This window comes from Leptinotarsa decemlineata, unplaced genomic scaffold, assembly GCF_025532065.1.
Source record: "Leptinotarsa decemlineata unplaced genomic scaffold, Ldec_3_MD MMD2_tig00001064_RagTag_RagTag, whole genome shotgun sequence".
Classification (NCBI taxonomy): domain Eukaryota; kingdom Metazoa; phylum Arthropoda; class Insecta; order Coleoptera; family Chrysomelidae; genus Leptinotarsa; species Leptinotarsa decemlineata.
This window is the reverse complement of record NW_027412558.1, coordinates 2,136,797-2,152,244: the sequence shown is the minus strand read 5'-3', so window position 1 is coordinate 2,152,244 and position 15,448 is coordinate 2,136,797. Positions and strand designations below refer to the sequence as shown.

General features: G+C 35.5%; 1 protein-coding gene and 1 long non-coding RNA gene across 7 annotated transcripts in view; one reads left to right on the top strand and one right to left on the bottom strand.

Moving 5' to 3' along the window:
* LOC111510052 (uncharacterized) overlaps nucleotides 1–15,448 on the bottom strand; it is a 344,477-nt gene that overhangs the window by 78,727 nt on the left and 250,302 nt on the right. The window lies entirely within an intron of this gene.
* LOC141482384 (uncharacterized) overlaps nucleotides 1–15,448 on the top strand; it is a 223,051-nt gene that overhangs the window by 57,389 nt on the left and 150,214 nt on the right. For both annotated transcript variants that reach the window (XR_012465495.1, XR_012465496.1), the window contains exon 2: nucleotides 12,612–12,674. This is a non-coding gene — a long non-coding RNA (uncharacterized lncRNA). The remainder of the gene's footprint in view (nucleotides 1–12,611; nucleotides 12,675–15,448) is intronic.

The window sequence follows — 15,448 nt, the reverse complement described above, 5'->3', positions numbered from 1 at the left end:
TTTTATAAAAAAATAAATTTTTTTAACACGCTTTTATATTTATTATTAGCTTCACCTATATGTATGTTCCACACTCTTTATTCTATATTCAAGTATTGCATGTACAAAAAAAAAATTACAATTTTTTTCACAAAATGGGGTTAGATTTGCTCTCTGAGTAAAACATACCTAGACATAATTGCCTGTGTGTGTGTTTTATCCAGGGCTTCTCTGGAATTTTGTATGATATGTAGAGGACGTAAGTTGTTAACGAAGGCTCCTCCCCATATTATAATACTGTATCTTAGAACGGATTCTACTAGGGAAGTATAAAGCATTAGTAGGTTTTTGCGTCAGAGGATATCTCTTAAAGTGTGAAATCTGTGCAATAATGCTCTCAGTCGTTTATTTGAATTCGAGATGTGCTCGGTCCAGCGAATGTGCTGATCCAGAGTCACTCCTAGATATTTTATTGATGATACTGGATCTATTTCTGGGCAGGTACATGTACTTGTGTCCGTGCAAGTTGTTTTGTGAAGGTTTATAGAATAATCTGTAGTTGGTTGTGTATTACCCGTAGGTGTAAAAGGTATGAATTTAGTTTTAGAACCGTTTATAGTGAGTAGGTTATGGTCCAGCCAAATTTGCAATTTTTTTAGATCTGCTTCTGCGGTTGATTTTATTTTTTCCCAGCTTGTGCCTGTGAATATCAGAACTGTGTCATCGGCATAGCATATTATGTTGGACGACAAGTCCCGTATTTGAACTATATATTATTCATATAAATAGAAAAAAGAAGTGGCCCCAGAATAGTTCCTTGTGGTACACCCATTTTGACAGTCAATTCTGAGCTCACTTCTCCTCCAATCTTTACTTTTTGTGTTATGTATTTCAAATAGTTTAGCATCAGGTCCAATGCGATACCTTGAATTTCATAGTATTCTATTTTTTTTTTAAGGATCTTATGTGAGACCGTATCAAAGGCCTTAGCAAGGTCAAGGGAAATAGCCAGACATTTAGATGATTCGTCTAACGCTCGCTTTGCAGTACTAGATTGTTTAATATGTATGTATGTTTGTTTGTTTGCTTGCTCGTAATTCTCAAGCTCGGGATCTGTATTTGACAGAATTATCGACATTATTGCTTGATCTATTCGCGGGCAGATGGCGCTGTACGCAATCTCCTTGATATAATTCGAACTCACTTCACATGTATTTCTACATTCAAAAAAAGTATTTTTTTTATTAACACGCGCGCCTGCTGTCTTAGGCTTGGTAGCTGATTTTCAGGAATCGGAAAATATCAATGGTCATTTTTCTAAACAATATACGGCTGATTGATCCCAAAGTTTAGATAAAATATAGTTAAAAAAAACTCAAAAACACGCTTTTATAGCATACGAAACTGAAAAATTAAAAATATAGTTTATAAAACTAAGAAACACGCTTTTAAAGAACATCGAACTGAAAAGTTAAAATTTTTTTTTTAATATAAGTTTAAAACAATAACGAACAGAAAATACTAGTATTATTGTGAAAAAAGCGTGGGCGCCTTGTTCATTATTTTTTGGATATCAAGCGCCCACGCTTTTTTTCACAATAATATTACTATTTTTTGTTCTTTGTTGTTTTAAGCTTATTTGAAAAAAAAATTTTAATTTTTTAGTTCGATGTTCTTTAAAAGCGTGTGTTTTAGTTATATTTATTTCGTTCATATTCGAAGAGTAGCATATGGTTAGAAAGAAAAAAAATTTTCAAGAAATATAAAAAAAATTAAGGGAGCGATTTTGAAGAATACAAAATGTTGATTTTTTGTAATACCTATAGATAATACATACGGGTCCGATTAATTGAGTGTTGACAGATTATATTTTCATAGTTTTTCAAATAAAAAACGTCTAACTAGAATTACCTGAGCAAAACTTGCCTTTTAGAACTAGGACATATCGAGAAGTTTGTAGGCTTGTCTGTTTTTGCAAAACTATACCCAAAATAGTTTGTTTCAACACAGTATGGTTCGTAATTACGAAATAAAATCAATGAAAACTATGTAACATGTTAGGCCTAAAAGTTTAAGATATGGTGATGGTGTCACTTTTTCGAGAAGAAAGCTGGTATTTTTATTGGATTTTTTTGGTAGTTCAAGAAAAAGATTATGGATTATACATGAAATTGGGAATTGCCTATCTTCATGTTGAGAAATTAGGTCTCTTCAAAAGTTTTGACTTTGAACTGCGAATGAGCGCCATTTGAGTAAGCGCACTTTTGCCAACGTAACATAAGTCGATTGATTCCGTTAGTGTAGACATTGGATCATCGGGATTCGATGAAGTCGACGAAAATTGTTTATGCCGTATCCTTAACGGTGAAGGTTTAATCAGTGAGAAAGTTATCGAAGTGCTTGAAAAGGTGGTAGTCGATTGGCGACAGGTCTGGAGAGTATGGTGGGTGAGGCAGAACTTCCACCCTCAATTCCTTGAATTTTTGGACGGTGATTTGTGGAACGTGCAGACAGGCGTTGTCGAGGAGCAGAATCGGACCTCTTCTGTTGACCAGTGCCGGTAAATTTTGTCGATTTCCTCACAGTAGGACTTGGTCTGGTTGCAAAAAGTTATAGTGCCGTTGACCACCAAATAGTAACCACGGTCTTTTTTGGTGGGTTTTTGCCTTTGGGAAGTGCCTGGGTGGTTCATCGGTGTTCAACCTTGGTCCTGCAGGTCTCCTGTTGTCGTAGAAGATCCACTTTTCATCACAAATGACGATCCGATCCAAAAAAAAGGATTGATTTGGTTGCACAACAGCAAAGAAGAACAGACTTCGAAACGTGTTGATTTCTGTCGATAATTACAATCATGTGGCACTCACTTTTCGGGATTTTTGACCATCAAAACCGTTTGTGAGCAGACGTCCAGTTCTGTCGCCGTCCCACGCACCGTTTGTGATGAGTCAGTTTAAACCAAGGTCCTCAAATGTAGAGGATCCTGGTGGATCAGTGCGACGCTTTACCACGACAAATTCCATAGTTGCAACATCCATCAACGTGTTTACAAAGTTGGGTTAATCTTTTAATCGCGTCGAGTTGTTTACAGAACAAAAGCGAATGAGAGAACACGAGGGTTTCTATGCGTCTTGGTAGTTACGGATATCCATTTGTAATTGTTTCACCGAAACTGTCAATAGTCACCCAGTTTCAAAATCGTGATACGATTGACCCACTAGCAAAGAATCTTTCGTTAGAAAACGAATACCGCTGAAGTAAACACATCTCGAAAATGTATCCTTCGCTCGACAAAAGTCCATATCGAGTCGAACGTTATACACCGATCGATTCGGTTCATCGTTCTTTCTTCTGCTCACGCTCGCGATATTATGATACATGGATCGGCGTCGAGATCAAAGAGGAAAACGAACGAGGAGTAATTGTCCGCTTTTCCTCATTCGACAGGTAATTTATGAAAATCTAACGGAACGGAAGAGAGCCGTCACTCGCACGAGGAAATCGATCAAGATTACGAGAACTCAGTTTTTCTGGTTTTTTTAGTGTGCGAGATGAGGTTCTGGCGGTGTTGATGGGAAGTTTAGCATTCTAGTTTGTTTCTTGCTGTGAATATTCGGAATCGATGGATGTTTGGTGGGAATTTATTGATTTATTGGTGGAACTTTGAATGGTTGGGAGAAACAAGTCATTAGCAAAGCGATCGCATTTCTGGTATTTTTAGGCAGTTTATGTAAGATAAAAAAGAGTTGGAATTTTTATCTCTGGGGAACACCAACATTTATGATGACAACCATCCAGAATTATTTCAATGATTGGTGAAATATTTCAAAGAATACATCAGTTTTTGTTTCGATGTGGCCCAATTTTCACTCCCTTATTTTTTCAATGGCTATTAATTTTGCACTTCTTCAAAATTGACACATTCGTAGTCGAGAAGTAACACTTCAATGAAAGATATTTTCAACAAACAATTTACAAAACCTCAACACGTGTTTTGCTAAACTGAAATATTTATTTTCAAAATATTTATTATTTTTGATGAGCTGTAATTTTTTTTGTGGAATCCCATTCGAAATTCACAAAAATAATATATTCTGAATACGCTCTATAACAAGTCGATTTCTATATTTTAGAGGCAACCATATATCGAAGTTACAGTCGAGTATGGATCTTATGATCGTAACATAATTTGCAGAAAAGTCTTTAGATGCTCGACGGGCAAAACCTAATATTTTACGAGCTTTTGATGAAGTTTCTGTTATGTGATATTTGAAGGTCATTTTGCTATAGAAATATCATTCCTAAATCTTTAATTCAATCGATTATTAATGAAGTAGTATTATTGAGTCTGAAATTGAAGTCAACTGTTCGTTCACAAAGATATCGGATAATAATGGGTCCATATGGGATCCTTGAGACATACCCTATGGTACTTCAACTAGTTCAGAAACAAAACTTCACTACTTCACTATTTTGGCGAACTTGTTTTTCTCGGTGGTTTTGCAAAGTGGGGTAGCCAACTGAATCCATTGGAAATCAAAATCACTACTGAAAATTCTCAGGAGATACAAGAGGAAATTATTGGGAAATATCGATTGCTGACCCTATATATTTTCAATAATGTGAGAGAAGGTTTAAAAAAAATCCTAAAAATGACGAATTCAAGTAGATAATATGGAAATTGCAGTTTAATGCAACGAGATTCGCCCCCGCTCTTTCACTGCACTGTCCACATAACACGAAGACAACTTTGATTGAGCTCCAGTACGAGGTCTTTAAATTTCAAGTTATCGTCAATAGACAGTCCGAAGGATTTGGTATATAATTTGACAGAGGTGATAACAGAAAAAGTCCAATCAAATAAATTTTATTTTTTGGCGAATGCGCCAGGGTCATAACGTTAAGGGAAACCCAAATATGATTATATCAACAATCGAAACGTCGTGAAGTAGAAGACTTATAAATCAATATTCCACTTTTTGTAAATTATTGACATTTTTCTCATTGTTGAATCCATTTATTCATTCAAGTTTTCTCAGCTAAATGATGTTCTTATACTTTTACATTCGACTATTTCGTTTTCTTTCAAGTTTTTGATACGATTTTCTTTTTTAAAATATTGTTTTAGTATTTTTTTTAATATTTCATTCATTTATATTCTCTGAAATGCAAACAGTTTATTGAAGATAACTGTACGAGTTAATGAAAATGCAGTCTCTTGAAAACGTATGATTTTTTTAGTCAGTCAGATTGAGTTTCAGTCTTATGCCGATAGTTTACCGCCATATTTTTTTTTCAAACACATTGAATAAAACTTCCGACATTATATTATAATAATGAAAATCAGAGCTTGAAAATACCAATATTGAACATATTTTTCCATTGCTAAAATAACCCTTATAAACTATTTATACCGAAAAAATATAATTCATCGGAATAAACAATTTTCTCAAGGTATACCGACAACAAAAAAGGAATTTCAATAAACTTGTCCTCTTCCGAAATCTGTCCCCTCAGCCTTATTCTCCAAACTCGCTTCCCCCGCAAGAATGAAATAATAAGAGAAAGAATTTCCTTCACCCGTAAACTCGAAACACAAACAAAATCTCGACTTGATGTTTCCGTTTAACCGTCGAACTCTCAGTCCTTAATAAGATAAGAGACTTTAAAGTAAACAGTCAAATATTTGCCCTGCAGATACTCCCAGCCTACTTACTCCAACAGGCTCAAGATAAACGGTTGTCCCAGCTGAAAGCAGCAGCAAGTCCTTTTTGTGTTTATCTCCCCTTTCAAATCGAATTAAATAAACAAATGTTGCTATTGGATGACCGTACGAAACGAATAGGTAGTTGTCCTTTGTCGAGTTTAAATTAAACTGGGATGAATCGAGCTGTAGAAACGTAGGAATTGTTCGCCAGAGGGAAAATGTATACACTGGGGGCTTTGAAGGAGAAAAAAAGCTGTAGAAATTCGAGTTTCAGAAGTGGGATAAGATTGTTTCACCAAATGTTCATGTTTTTAACTTTATTCTGTTCACGAATTCATTTGCGCAGACATCAATTTTTGGGATTTCCTAGATTTCAGCAAAATGTATCTATTTATTTGTCTGTTTTTGGTTTGTAAAATCGTGAAAGAACTATAAATATATTGGACTTTATATTAACAATATTCTTTAAACAAATGTTTGACGTTAGATTCTTCAAATTGACACCTTTTTTTATTCACAAATAAAATAAGCCGTTGTACAAACAAACATTACCGTATTAATTGATTTGTTGCGTTGACAAATCCCCTTCCTCTTGAATATCTTTCGTACACAGAAAGCGATAAGTGCATAAAATTAATTGAAAACCAGAGTTCAAACACAAGGCAGACTGATAACTCCTTGGGTAAACATATAGAGAACAAAAGAACAAACAGCAAAGACAACAAATCAGGTATGTACAGGCAACATGTGGATCGTGACCAAAATTTTAGATAGGAACAACGTCTTGAAATTTCAAATCAAGAATTTCAGAACACAAGAAGTTTTGAAGGAGATCAGTTCCACCTATGCTTGCCACTTTTTGCAGAACGTGAACGATTTCGAATTGTGACATATTACATAAACAAAATGTTTCGGGATTTAGCAACCCTAGTGTTGCAATCTGGCAACTGACAGATCTAACGTAAAGTTGGACATTTTTGAGCTTATACGTACTCAGAATGGTTTGACATACGCGCATTTACAATAACTTAAAATATTCATCTCGGCCCAAAAATGGTATTGAATCGTGAACATTTTCGTGCGATTATTTTTTATAACTTTCAACGTGGATTAAGTCAGCAACAGTGCATGGATGAACTTAATTCAATTTTTGGCAATGAAGCTCCAAAGCAAACTGAGAGGTCAACGTTTTTCGACACCTGAAGAAGCGGTTGCTGCATTCAGAATGCATCTTTTGGAGATACCTCAATCAGAGTGGCAAAAGTGCTTCGACAATTGGTTCAAACACATGCAAAAGTGTATAGATCTTCATGGGGAATATTTTGAAAAACAATAAAGTGATTTTCAATGAATCATATTTGTTTTTGTTCTCTAATCCCGAAATATAAGAGGCAACCCTCTACGTGGAAATCAATGAAGGGAAACAATGAAATTTTCTTTATAACGACCAAAAAGTTAATCATACATCATAACTTTTCATAAAAGTCCGATAAACAATCGTCATGAAACACTTGTTTTAAATTGACCTGCTCACCTAGAATATACTCGCATTTTAAATTATTATTTGTATTTCTCTATTCCATCTTGATCATAACAACAAAAAACTTACATGTTTTATTGATTATACGTTTCTTCAATGTTCATATGCATATTTTTTGTGGATTTTCAGTTTTGGTTTTTCTTTTTGTACTGTTTTATACATCTTTGAAACTATTGAATTATCTATCTCTATCTGTCAATGAAAAGTTACTCATTTTAAACGTTATTTTTTGGTTTCGTCTACCGAACTAAAGGTATACTGCAAATACACAGGACTACTAAGCAAACAAACACAAGAGTAACACTGACAGAATGAGACATTCACATCCCTCATTTGACGAATCACTTCGGGTCGCCTCACGTTGAAAGCCAATCTTTCTCGTGTCAGCTAAATTATCATTGATTCTTGTGCCACGCTTCATTTTGCTGGGAAAACAACGGTTCTTTCATCGAGTCCTTTTGAAGGACTGCAGTTTTTAATTAACGTTTCGTTCACTTTAATTTTTGACGTTGTTCTGCCGTTCGGCGCCAATTTTTTAACAGTTCGCTGCTATTTCGTTTTCGATTCCAGTGGAAAGAATTTGCAAATGTAATTCGATCAACGTACGCAGTAGACTGGGCCGTTTCATTTTATTAACTTTTTTCTTCAGAAGTAATGTTTTTTTTTTATGGTTTAAAATTTCTGAAAATGACCACATTTTTTTGTAGTGAGATCGTTTCATTACTCAGATCTGAGTCTGGTTCAATTTTCAATTCATATAAACACTACATTTCAAAATGATGTTATTTGAATAATTACTACCTTTAAAATTATTACATACAAGTACTGTTTTTGAATCTCCTCGTATCAATGAGGAATTTTGGTGATGTTAGAGCTATAAGTACACATACAGGATCTATATACATAAACTATAAACCCATTAATAATCCACTTGGAGAAAAGTATGTAAATTGAACAGGTTCTTTTGATTTTCATCTAAATTTATTCAAAAACTATCCTCATTCTACACAATAAACACTTTGATTAGTCCAACTTCAGTTTGATATTCATTGTTTAATAAGTTCTGGCAGTATACTTATAGTTTTTTTCAACAACTAGGAAGCCAAAACACGCCACCATTGTTAATAATCGACCTTTATGCCTTCAGAATATCACATTGTTTCACTTGACGAAATTGCCTCTTTTGTACATTTTTTTATTGCTCTATTAACTTCTCCTCTATTTATCGCACAATCGATAAACTCCAGAAAATATAAAGTACGCGTTGCTAGAGGTGTATCAAGTCTAGTGTGTGAAAATCGGTTAGACGTTCAAAAGAAATAGTTCAGGGGGAAATCGACGGAAAGTAACCTTATCCCGACTGTATACAGATGATTTAGTACTTATTGGCATCGTAAAATATATCGGAAAGCGGATGCTGAGATGCCTCTGAATCACGGCAAGGGTCAGACGACGTTTTTTTTTTTAAATATTTGATGGGGATGCAGGCAAGACATGTTAAAACTACAGGATTACTATCCTCCTTAAGGTGTTGATGTTTCAAAGAAAATCTTTCAAACTGGGAAACCGATAAATAACATTAACGTGATTTCAAGTTTTGTCACGTATTCACCTACCAAAAATTGGGTTGATATTATTCTTGACGTTTTCAGAGTGAAACATTACTCACCGCCTTCAAAATCCGTAGAAAACAGAAGCTTTCATCTATTTCCCCCCAGTATTTCATTTTATTTTGGTTCAAAGTTCCTTTGATACGAGACTATTTTGGATATCTATGAGCGATATATATATATATATATATATATATATATATATATATATATATATATATATATATATATATATATATATATATATATATATATATATATATATATATATATTGTTCGTTTCTAATAATATTTTCACGTGTTCGTTTCGAATCGGATTTTCATTTGTCCGTTTCTAGTTGGACTGCCACGTGTTCGTTTCGAATTGGGTTTTGACGTGTTTGTTTCGAGTCTGATTTTCACGGGTCCGTTTCTAGTCGGACTGTCACATGTTCATTTCGAATTGGGTTTTCACATGTTCATATTTCTTTCGAATCGGATTTTCACGTGTCCGTTTCGAATCGGATTTTCATGTATTCGTTGTTTCGAATCGTATTTTCACGTGATTGTTTCGAGTCGGATTTTCACGTGCCCTTTTGGAATAGACTCTCACGATTTCGTTTCGAATCGGATTTTCATGTATCCGTTTCTAATCGGACTTTCACGTGTTTGTTTCGAATCGGATTTTCACGTGTTTGTTTCAAATCGGATTTTCACGTGTTCGTTTCGAATCGGATTTTCATGTATTCGTTGTTTCGAATCGTATTTTCACGTGATTGTTTCGAGTCGGATTTTCACGTGCCCTTTTGGAGTAGACTCTCACGATTTCGTTTCGAATCGGATTTTCATGTATCCGTTTCTAATCGGACTTTCACGTGTTTGTTTCGAATCGGATTTTCACGTGTTTGTTTTGAATCGGATTTTCACGTGTTTGTCACGAATCGGATTTTCATGTATCTGTTTCTATTCGAACTTTCACGTGTTCGTTTCGAATCGGAATTTTAATGTTTGTTACGAATCGGGTTTTCACGTTCTATTTCAGTGTTTGTTTCGAATCGGATTTTTACGTGTTTGTTTCAAATCGGATTTTCACGTGTCCGTTTCGAATCGGATTTTCATGTATTCGTTGTTTCGAATCGTATTTTCACGTGATTGTTTCGAGTCGGATTTTCACGTGCCCTTTTGGAGTAGACTCTCACGATTTCGTTTCGAATCGGATTTTCATGTATCCGTTTCTAATCGGACTTTCACGTGTTTGTTTCGAATCGGATTTTCACGTGTTTGTTTTGAATCGGATTTTCACGTGTTTGTCACGAATCGGATTTTCATGTATCTGTTTCTATTCGAACTTTCACGTGTTCGTTTCGAATCGGAATTTTAATGTTTGTTACGAATCGGGTTTTCACGTTCTATTTCAGTGTTTGTTTCGAATCGGATTTTTACGTGTTTGTTTCAAATCGGATTTTCACGTGTCCGTTTCGAATCGGATTTTCATGTATTCGTTGTTTCGAATCGTATTTTCACGTGATTGTTTCGAGTCGGATTTTCACGTGCCCTTTTGGAGTAGACTCTCACGATTTCGTTTCGAATCGGATTTTCATGTATCCGTTTCTAATCGGACTTTCACGTGTTTGTTTCGAATCGGATTTTCACGTGTTTGTTTTGAATCGGATTTTCATGTGTTTGTCACGAATCGGATTTTCATGTATCTGTTTCTAGTCGAACTTTCACGTGTTCGTTTCGAATCGGAATTTTAATGTTTGTTACGAATCGGGTTTTCACGTTCTATTTCAGTGTTTGTTTCGAATCGGATTTTTACGTGTTTGTTTCAAATCGGATTTTCACGTGTCCGTTTCGAATCGGATTTTCATGTACTCGTTGTTTCGAATCGTATTTTCACGTGATTGTTTCGAATCGGATTTTCACGTGTTTGTTTTGAATAGGATTTTCACGTGTTTGTCACGAATCGGATTTTCATGTATCTGTTTCTATTCGAACTTTCACGTGTTCGTTTCGAATCGGAATTTTAATGTTTGTTACGAATCGGGTTTTCACGTTCTATTTCAGTGTTTGTTTCGAATCGGATTTTTACGTGTTTGTTTCAAATCGGATTTTCACGTGTTTGTTTCGAATCGGATTTTCATTTGTCCGTTTCTAGTTGGACTGCCACGTGTTCGTTTCGAATTGGGTTTTCACGTGTTTGTTTCGAGTCGGATTTTCACGGGTCCGTTTCTAGTCGGACTGTCACGTGTTCATTTCGAATTGGGTTTTCACATGTTCATATTTCTTTCGAATCGGATTTTCACGTGTCCGTTTCGAATCGGATTTTCATGTACTCGTTGTTTCGAATCGTATTTTCACGTGATTGTTTTGAGTCGGATTTTCACGTGCCCTTTTGGAGTAGACTCTCACGATTTCGTTTCGAATCGGATTTTCATGTATCCGTTTCTAATCGGACTTTCACGTGTTTGTTTCGAATCGGATTTTCACGTGTTTGTTTTGAATAGGATTTTCACGTGTTTGTCACGAATCGGATTTTCATGTATCTGTTTCTATTCGAACTTTCACGTGTTCGTTTCGAATCGGAATTTTAATGTTTGTTACGAATCGGGTTTTCACGTTCTATTTCAGTGTTTGTTTCGAATCGGATTTTTACGTGTTTGTTTCAAATCGGATTTTCACGTGTTCGTTTCGAATCGGATTTTCATTTGTCCGTTTCTAGTTGGACTGCCACGTGTTCGTTTCGAATTGGGTTTTCACGTGTTTGTTTCGAGTCGGATTTTCACGGGTCCGTTTCTAGTCGGACTGTCACGTGTTCATTTCGAATTGGGTTTTCACATGTTCATATTTCTTTCGAATCGGATTTTCACGTGTCCGTTTCGAATCGGATTTTCATGTATTCGTTGTTTCGAATCGTATTTTCACGTGATTGTTTCGAGTCGGATTTTCACGTGCCCTTTTGGAGTAGACTCTCACGATTTCGTTTCGAATCGGATTTTCATGTATCCGTTTCTAATCGGACTTTCACGTGTTTGTTTCGAATCGGATTTTCACGTGTTTGTTTCGAATCGGATTTTCACGTGTTTGTTTCGAATCGGATTTTCACGTGTTTGTCACGAATCGGATATTCATGTATCTGTTTCTAATCGGACTTTCACGTGTTCGTTTCGAAATTTTAATGTTTGTTACGAATCGGGTTTCCACGTATTTGTCACGAATCGGATTTTCATATATCTGTTTCTAATCGGACTTTCACGTGTTCGTTTCGAATCGGAATTTTAATGTTTGTTACGAATCTGGTTTTCACGTGTTTGTTTCTAATCGGACTTTCACGTGTTCGTTTCGAATCGGAATTTTAATGTTTGTTAGGAATCGGGTTTTCACGTGTTTGTTTCGAATCGGATTTTCATGTATCCGTTTCTATCAGAGTTTTACGTGTCCATTTAGAATAGGCTTTTTTGTGTTCATTTCGAATAGGATTTTAAAGTGCCCGTTTGGACACACGAATAATATATTGTTTTAATTCTATCGTATATGTGTTCGTCCGTCTGTCATGGGAGATTTATTTGGTATTCACAATGAAAGTGCCATATTATGTGGCATATGCAAAATGATATAACTCAGACGTCGCGATCTTCTGAACTACTTATTGTAACTTTTCATACATATAATTTCCTGTAAAACTTTGAATATATTTGAGAAATAATTATATTTTTTCGTGACAACATTTTTTACTGCGTTTTTGTTGATGCCTTTATAGTTGATATGTCTTAATGATTGGTGATTTTTTTTGTTCCAGAAACCGCTTACTTGGCCTGGACGCAGTGTGGTTGATATCGAAGATTCGTTGATTTTTTGAATGGTAAGTCAACAACTTTTTATCAAAAACGGGTTTGTTCTCGACCATTCTGAACACTGCGACATTTACCATTCGGTTATTAAATTTAAGACAGTCTAGCGTCACATTTGAGACTTAAATAGAATTAAACACCCACTATAATTAAATCAACTATTCCGCATTCAATACGGATCACGTACCGGTGCATGGAAATGGAGAATATTTTTATTTTCAGCTCATACGAGAGTGCATCTCCCGATCAATAATATATGAAACGTATTGAACCGTGACTTGCACAGCTGGCAGCTCGTTCAATTTTAATGAAATCCAGCCGCGGCGTGATGTTTCTAGGCGATTTCCAAATAGACCTGTCGTGACGAGGAGGAAATCGCCAAGGTTGAAGTTGTTTCATTATTCCAAACGATTCGCGAGCGACTTTATTGTGACTTGCTGATTGTGATAAGTGAAGATAGCAACAAGCGACAAGAATAAGGGAGGAGCGGTCGATTGGAAATTCAAGGTTAATGTCTTGCGCGATGGTCTAGAGCAGTTTTTTCCATGGCGCAAAAATATTATGCGACGTTCTTCGCTGTTCATAACCTTGTAGATCGATACGAGTGTTTGTCTGTCTGAGCCTGATAAAGTTTTCTTTATCACCTGAAGACGTGTAGTTCCTCAGGAAGACTGTCAGGTTCACAGATACGTGGTACTCTCTCAACCAACGTTTTAATTATGTTGTTCCTTTTGTCGTAGCTGGTGGTTTGAGTTTTTGTTCAGGTATCTGTGTGTGTTATTTTCCTGTACACTCTGTGGCCCAATGCACCATCTTCAAGTCTATTTACAAGAACATCCAAGAAGATTAGAGTCCCTTCCGCGGCTTGTTTTGAGGCTCGTTGTACGAAATTTTCCATGAAAAAGTTTGCCACAGCCGGACTTGATGGACTTTCCATTGCGGTACCATCCGTTTGTTCGTCTTTCTGACACAAGAGAAGTTGTCGACAAACCGACAAATAATAACAAATGTCAACAAAAATGCAACTAACAACGGCTCACCTTTTATGGACAACGCAACTTCAAACAAAAAAGCTTGTGTGTCTTGGCAAAAAAAGGTTTCTGACTCACAGAAGGCTTTTATTTCGACTAACGAGATTCATTTCATCAGTCACCTTCAGATATCAGGAGCAGTCGTGGGGCAGGTGAATTTCCCATCTTGTGATCTGTGACCGATACGAAATCCGAGTACAATCTTGTTTATGACCGTCACGCAATATTGTTTATGGCATGAACATAAACAGCTTTGTAATCATGTAACCGAGATCGTAATGAGGAACTGACGGAATTGTCGTTGTTTCTTTTCTGCCAAACGTTTCGTGGTTGGAAAAATGTGCCTGCAAAGAGAGGTGCTGCTATTTCAGTTCAAACGTATGTTGATGGGTTTTTATGATAGTAATACTGATACTGAATTTGATCACAGATATCTTTTGTGCCTGAAAATCACGTGTAAATCAACCGCAATGTAATTGTAATTTGGCGGCATGGTCTTCAATTTTTTCAACGTATAACATTGGAAGAAATAATACATGTAAATTTCCTATCAAAAATATTGATATTAACAACGCTTGTCATAAGCAGCGACTTGATTTCATTTTAATTGCTTAAAGTACATTCAGTCGGTGTAAAACTAATTAAAAATTGAACATTGATTAGTAAGTTATCTATTTTTAGAAAAAAATCGTTTTAGTAACCCGAAATAGGATCCAAGGCAATTGGTTCATGATTTTATATCAACACCCTGTTAGTGGTTTCACTCCAGATTACGGGTATATATTTACCTAGATTAGTTGAGAATTGTATTTTTTACAGTCCGATGTCGTCACCTATTTCATCTAAAAATTTTTATGCAATTATCGTCTCTTCCGACAGATATGGACTCGGCAGTCTTTTTATAATATTTCTTTCGGCTATGAATATTGATTTATTCCGAGATAGGTTATGTCTGTTTATATACTGAAGCCGCCCCTGACCGATATCTCGGCTAGCGAATAAACAAATGACATCACCGCTAAAGGAATGAAGTCGACAACCGCCGGTGAAATTCTAGTTGAGTACCAAAACAACTAGAGAAATCTAGAACGGTGTTGAATATAAATTAGTTTCTGATAGTGAAATATTGTTAGAAATAAATTTGTTCAAGATATTCAATTCGTTAATTTGTTACAATACGATCACTACCTTATTAAATTTCAAGTGACTTCGATGAACATTGCCTTTCCTAAAATTAGCTCTGTTACAATATCGTGATGTAGTTGAATGATCATATAAACACTTATTGTGTCTGACAATTAAAATCGACTAGGTAAACGGTTACATTATCGGAGACGTTGAAAGATTTCATTTAGTAAAAACTTTATCAATAAGGTTATGTAGAATTTAGAGGAGAAAAATATATTAATAACTAGGAATCGCGGGTTTTTCCTTCAAAAATATAAAAATGCCTTGATTAGATATTGTTAGAAATTAAAGAATTTACTGTCTTAAACAAATTTATTTATAACAATATTTCACTAACACAAACTAATTTATTTACAACACTTAGCACTTAATTCCTTGTTTAACCGCTCGATTCACTTTCTAAACTCAACTACCCTCTCTGGAAGAGTAGCCGGCCTTTTATATCGTAACGATCGTTCTAGAATTCTATAGTCTGTTCGGTACTCGCCTGGAATTTTCCCGGCGGTTTCAGACTGCATTCTCTCGCGGTGAGTCATGTATTTATTCGGTAAATCGGCTGGTGTATG